Below are 6661 nucleotides of genomic sequence, written 5' to 3'. Positions count from 1 at the left end.
GGGCGGCGCTGTGCTACAGAAAGGGTCAGACTGACCTTTGATAGGGTCTTTCCTGAGAAGGAAGCCTTCATGGCCAGAGAGACCCAAAGGCTAGCTCTCTAAATCAGTCACATGGTGCCCTGTCACTCTCACAGCCTGTCGTTGCCTTGAGTCCTCTGGGTTCAGTTTTGCCTTTCTGCACCAGGGGCAGGGAGGAGTGGAGAAGGCCCCGGGGCTGCCCTCCACCCCCAAGCTGCTACACCCCCATCCCCCACCCCCGTTCCCCTGGCAGCCTCCTGAATAGTAGTTCACTCACATGTTTTTGTGGAGGAGGATTTGAAGGAGGGATCTGAGTTTTTCCCTAGAGACGCCAGAGAGACAGTTTCATCTCTGCACAACAGGCTCGCCCAGCAACTCATATAAGCTGTTTCTGTGGTTACCTGTCTTCTGGGATATCTGCAGTGGGTGGGCATGGCAGGTGCGATCTGCCAGAGTATGCTGGGAGTCTGAAGGAAGCACCACTGGGACCCAGAAGGCCAGATGTCCCTATTATGGGAGATGTCATCCAAGCCCTCCTCCTCACTAGGAAACCGAAACCACACTGGATGTCAGTGAGGCAAAGACCCCAAAGGATCCTGGACCTCCTCGCGGTCCAGTTTATTGGTGGGGAAACTGAGGCTGAGAGAATCTAAGGGTTTTCTTGGCAAGATGGCTGGATAAGTTAGCAGAAGTAACTACAGCTGGAACACAGGGCTTCTCGGCTCTAGGCCAAGCTCTTTTCTTAAACCAGGCGCGGGAAAGTGGGTGATAGGTGCACACGGGACTGGCGTGGAGAGGGAGGAGAACCTTGCAGCCATCCCAGAAGGTCCTGGGGTGCCTAGGGCGACTCAAGCCTCTTTTCCACTTCCCTGGCCATCAGGACTGCACTTCCTTCCAAGTCCGGCGGAGGGGGGGGGGAAGCGGGGGCGGAATGGGGGCGGGGTGGGTGGGTGCTGGCTTAAGGCCGGCCCCTCTGGGCACCGCCACTCGGCCTCTCCCCACCCGCGGGCCAGAGGCCAAGGGTTAGGGAAGTGGGATCAGTGCTCAGCCCCTCCCCTGCTCTCCTTCTCCTCCGAGTTCCCCTACCCCGAGTCCCAGAGGCCTTAACACCCAGCGTGGCCTCTGCTGCACTGAGAATCGCGAGTGGTCACGGTGATAAATGGACCAGAGTCGGCGCAACGAGGGTCCAGCGGTGGGTGTGGCACAGGGCGGGGGCGTGACCAGGCTGCGGCTGAGGCGGGGCTAAGACTGGGGGCGTGGTCGAAACAGGAGGCGGGTCCGTTGGAAACTTGAGTGCCCGCCCTTGCGATGCGCCCCGCCCCGGCCTCCGCCTCCGGGTCCCGCCTTCTCTTCCCTTCCTTCCCGGGCTGGCGGCGGCTGCGGGTGGTGGACCTGCAGAGCGGCCGTCGCCCACACCTCGCTCTCTCCCGGGCCGGCGGATCCTTTTGTCTCTCCGAGCGGCGAAGGTCGCAGAGCAGGCGCGGCGGCTGGCGGGCGCACAGACGCCCGCGTTCTTGGTCACCTCCCCAGCCTCGGCCACCGACGAACTTGGGCTCGAGAAGCCAGCGGACCGCATCCAGCTCCGGAGCCGGTAGGGAAGGGGAGGCTGCGGGACTGCGGGGCTGCGTGGAGGGAGCGTGTGTGACCCGCTCGCTGCCACCTGGCTGTGTAAGTGAGCGGGTGCGTGTACGCCGGTACTGATGGTGCCTGTTTCTCTGCGTAGTGGGCTTGCAGCTGACCGCAGATGGTGGCGTGGCTCTAGAATGGCGTGTCCTCGTGGGGATCGTTGTGCTCGATGGGATGTGCACTTTTCAGACTACGTTTGTGGAATTGTGTGTCGGGCACAGTTGCCGGTGGGGACTAGTGCTGGCGAGGGTCGAGGGGGAGCCGCTGTACGCAGAGTGGGGGTTGCGGGGTGGGCGTGGGCGGTCTGCCCCGGCAAGCTGAGCCCCCGGTTGGTGTCGCTCCGCGCAGTGCGTAGCTCAGGAACCTGAGGGTACGACTAGGATCCGATGGGCAAAGTGACTGCCTGGTGGGCAGCGGGCGTTGCCCCCACGGGGGGGGGCAGGTCCACAAGGTCCACGTGGATAATTGTAAGCTTTGATGAGGGATGGGGACCCGCTTGGCAGTCATCAGCTCTGGGATAGTGGAGAAGACCAACCCAGCCCTGGCCTCGCCGTGACCCGCCCTGAGACCTGAGCGTGACACAGGCCACCTTCTTGGGTCGCAGTTTGCGTCTGTCTGTATCAAATGAGGGCGACCCCTCCGGGGCTGTCTTGACAGTGCGAGACTGCATGTAGTTCTTAACCCAGAATCTTGCACACAGTAGGTGCTATTCATTGGATTCTCATCTCTTTAAAAAGAAATCTCTTTTGCTTTATTGTGGATAACGCTCTCATTTCCTCCTGTACCGTGGTTGGTGCCACCTTCTTGATCTAACTTCACAGCGAAAGCTTGGAGATTGAGAAAGTTTAGGCGGCTGGGTGCGATGCCTCCTCTCCGCACCTTATCTGCTGCGTGACGCGGCCTTCGGGTGTGCGGGAGCCCGCAGCGCAGGGCGCTAGCACGGAAGGCACCTGCGCCCGGGCAGCGTTCCGGAAGGCTGCGACTACAGACTCGCGAGCCCTTTTGTTCAACAAGTGCTCGGAGGATGTCGATCTGGAATTAGAGTTGCGGTGAGAAAGTGGCGGTCTCTGTAGACCGGCAGTCTGGGGTTCCTGAACCCTTTCTCCCGGCCTGGTCATTCAGGAAGCCACCCTCTGTTCTAACCACTAAGTCCACCCAGAAGAGAGAGTTCGCCAGGTCTCTAAATCCTGTTAGACACCCTCCACCCCCACCCCCAAGCCCCGCCTGCCTACGCTCCGGTGCAGTCAGCCTGAGGGAGGCTGAGGTCCGGGTGGCACCCTCCTTCCAATTCCACTCCATGACTTAAAAAGCAAACAAACAAATATATTTAGTATTAAAACCTGGTAAAACTGCACTGCCCTGCGTACGCATACTGATCTTGGCAGTTCAGCCCTACTTCACTTCGGTATTTGCACTGCGCCAGCCAGAGGGGCGGCATGGGGTTGCGGCTGCAGGGGACCTGCCAGATCGCTTGATTATTTCCCTTCCCTACCTTGTTCTCGGGATCCTTCCCAGTGTAAAAACAGCTTTTAAGCAAGGCTCTCAAAATGGAGCACTGGTAGGGATGCCTGCCAGCTGCCTTTGTATGGGATATGTTCCAGAGTCCTGCATGCTGTGTGGTGCTCCCTACTTGTGCTCTGTAAGAAGCTGGAAGGCGTAGCAGGTGTTGTGACATTGGAGCGGAAACCTCCTGTTTGGGTCCTTTGAATTGTCTCCCGAGCGAGCCCTGAGGTCTTTGAGATGATGGCCATCCAGGATCTGATTAAGCTGATTTTTTAATCCTGATGTCAGGGACTCACTTAGAAAGCCACCTGTTCCTCAGTCTTATCAAATGATTTATATCCTAAAGAGAAAAGGGCTTTTGATTGGAATCTTATCTCCCCCAAAGCAGATTCAATAATCCTTTTAAAAAATCAGTCTGGCTTTCTCAGCTCAGACCAAAAAGCTGTCTTGTTTTGCTTTGCTTTCCTAGTTAAAGCCGGCCCTTTGTCTCAAGCAAACCAGTATTTGGGCCTTCGATCTATTTCTGTTTCACTTTTGAAAGCATCTGTAATTACCACGCTCTTGAGGTTTTATTGGATAATGTGCCAATGGGGAGGCCCAGGGGCTGTGCCTCTCCCTGGAGTGGGTGGGGTGTAGTGCCACAGCCTAGCCTTACCTGCTCCTCTGAGCCCTGCTTTGACACTGTTCCCTGGGTGGTGCGTAGCTGTAAATGTGTCATAATAGGCCAGGAGCCATGACTTTGGGAATGGATGTCTGGAAGGCTGTTGGCTTGTGGAGAGATTAGAGCAGGTGGACAGCCCAGATGAACAGGGGTTTGCCCAAACTCTGGCCAAATACCAAATACTCATAGCCAACGGTGTGCTGAGAGGGGAGGGCGAGAGGGAGGGGAAGGGAGGAAAACAGGAAGGGAAGGAAGGAGAGAGGGAGGGAGAGAGAGGAAGGGAGGGGGAGAGGGAGAGAGAATTTTTTTAGACTTTGGCTTAACCCCTGTCTCTGACCACAAGGCTATGCGCAATTAGACATTTGCATGCAGGGAAAAGGAATGGGTTCAGGCCCCTTGCTGGGCCAGCTCCATTTTCTAGGAGGGCTACGTTCTTCTGCTAGGTGGCTGCCCTGCACCTCTTAGCCTTGGAGTGCAGTCCTCAGAATCCCAAGGGTTTTCTTTTACGTCCAGTTCCACACCAACCAGACAGCAGGTTACTTTCATATGCCTTCCTCTCGAGCTCCTTCTAAGATGCTAGATTGTCCCTTACAAATGGCGGAACTCTGGGTTTACCTACAACCCAAAGGCAATCCCAGACCCTCCTGGGGAGCTCAGGTTTCATTTGGGATTGAAGGTTAAGCTACTTGGCAGCTCCGCTCTTTCTCTAGGTTGGGATCCAGTTTGTATTAGACCACTTGCATTCCAGCAAATCCTAACCCATGCGTGTGTGATGTGTGAGCGCTGGCCCAGGCTTGGGGCCTTATGTATGCTTCTTGAGGGTCTGTCAGGGCCTGATGTCCTTGTGCTTGGGAATGGAGGCCCTGGGTAGAGTTAGGCTGAGCGGATACTTAGAGACTTTAACTGTGCTCTGCTTTGAGGCTCCCCACTCTGACTTACAGTCATTGGGGCTTCTTCATGGTAGCTGTGTATCCGTAAATCCCACATAGTTTGCGTAGCTAGCTCTTTGGGGGTTGGGTTCTTAATCTGTGGAGAATGTAATATGTGGAGATATCAGGATGGGCTGAGGGACTCCCTTAGTGCCCCTTGCTCTATGTAGGAGAAGAATAATGTTCACTTCAAATCACTTTTTACCAAAGAACAAAAATTGGCAGGCCAGGCTCTCGTGGAGCAGGTTGTAATATATAACTTCAGGGAATCAATATAGTTTGACAGGTGGGACATTTCTTAGGTGCTGTTGAGTAGAGAGTGAGTTTAAAGAAATCACACACACACACACACACACTGAGAGCCCTACCTTGACCATGTAGGTTCAAGCAAAAATAAATTTCCAAGGCAAAGTTTTACACCTCTGCATTTCTGAGCCATGACTAACCGAAGCCTCCCTTCCCAGACTCTCCTTCTCCTGCCCCCCTAGGGCAGGAGACAGGGCTCCTTAGAGCTCATTTCCTTTACCTCAACAAACCCCAACACACCCTGCACTTGCTAACCTCGGTACTGTGTCTGTTTCTTTGTGATGTTTTAGGTACAGCCTAAGTTGGCAAGCAGCCGGGAGCCTGGGGGGTGGAGGTGCCAGCTCAGCTCTACTCGTCCTCTGGCCACAGTGTTGTCCAGGAGCCAGCAATGGGTCTGTGACTAAGAAAGCTCAAGACTGGTAACCACACCACGGCGAAGATCCTATGATCCTAAAGAAAGGAAGAAAAGGGTGGGGCCGTAGCTCTGTGTTAGATCATTTGCCTGGCCTGTATGAGGCTCTAGGCCCAACCTCCTCATACTGCCGGTTAAATTTAAAATGGAAGCAGGTGGGGCAGGGGGCTCGACTTGCACAGCTTTCATGGATTTTGCTTCGGTATCTTTGGGTCTCCATTGAAATCGTCCATTGCTCTAAGTCTGCTTCCATCAACGATGAATCCCTCGGGAGTACCCCTGCCAGGTCCCCCAAACTGTTGGTGACACACAGCTGTGTCACCTCCTTGGCTGTAGCCCTGGCCCCATGTTCTGGGATGGGATATGAGGTTCATGGTACTCGTCCCAGCAGGTCCAAAACTCTGTGTGTCGGCCACATCTTCTACCTGTCACGTCTAGACAACATCTGGGTCTCATTTTCCGTCCCTTATTGCACCTGGTGAGTGTTCAAAGTGAATCTGAAGTGCTGGCCTGGTCTCCCCAGTCAGAACCACCACTACCATCTCCTTCTCCCGGGTAGTGTGGCTTCTGGTTCCCTCACTGCAGCCCTGCCAGCAGCAACTCTGTAGAAGAAGCACATTTATTTGGTCACCTTGCTCCTCCCCACTCGGGTTTGACCTCTCTCAGTGAGTGCTACTTCCCACGCCTCCTGTGAGCATCTTCCCATCAGGCTCTGGGCAAGCTGGACCTGGGCTTTTCTACGGCTGGTGCAAAACTTAAGGGCTTGAGCTGAGGATGGGGTAGGAAAATCATCAGAAAGCCTTTGGAGCTCAAGGGACCTAGGTAGGGGAGCCCCTGTCCACGCTAGGATCAATGGCGATTCTGGGCGAAATGCCCTCTCTCTAGGTGGGTACTTGGGAGAGGAATGTAGAGTGGAGGGCTGGGTGGCTCCTACCTCTCTCTATCCTCTTCCTCCAGAATTTTGTAACTACAAGATTCCTTCCTCTGAAATGATATATACTGTAGCTGAGATAAAGTTATGCCCACTTTAGGTATACAGTTCAATGGTTCTTGTTTTGTCAGTTCACAGTTATATAACCATGGACATCATCTGGAGAAGGCTCCTTGAATCTTTCTGAATGATGCTTCACCTTCATGCACAGTCACACACACACACACACACACACCATCCCAAGCTCCATCCCACACGTTCGCTTGTGGTCCGAT

The 6661-nt window shown here is 54.7% G+C and overlaps 1 protein-coding gene across 3 annotated transcripts in view; it reads left to right on the top strand.

The window, feature by feature from the left end:
- Positions 1-1363: 1363 nt before the first annotated feature.
- Positions 1364-6661, top strand: part of Hpcal1 (hippocalcin like 1) — a 105434-nt gene continuing 100136 nt past the window's right edge. For all 3 annotated transcript variants that reach the window (XM_052186062.1, XM_052186060.1, XM_052186061.1), the window contains exon 1: positions 1364-1609. The gene's annotated coding sequence lies outside the window, so the exon portion shown is untranslated. The remainder of the gene's footprint in view (positions 1610-6661) is intronic.

The sequence above is a fragment of the Apodemus sylvaticus genome, chromosome 6 (assembly GCF_947179515.1).
Source record: "Apodemus sylvaticus chromosome 6, mApoSyl1.1, whole genome shotgun sequence".
NCBI classification, from domain to species: domain Eukaryota; kingdom Metazoa; phylum Chordata; class Mammalia; order Rodentia; family Muridae; genus Apodemus; species Apodemus sylvaticus.
The sequence above is the reverse complement of the archived record's forward strand: the minus strand, read 5'-3'. Positions and strand labels throughout refer to the sequence as shown.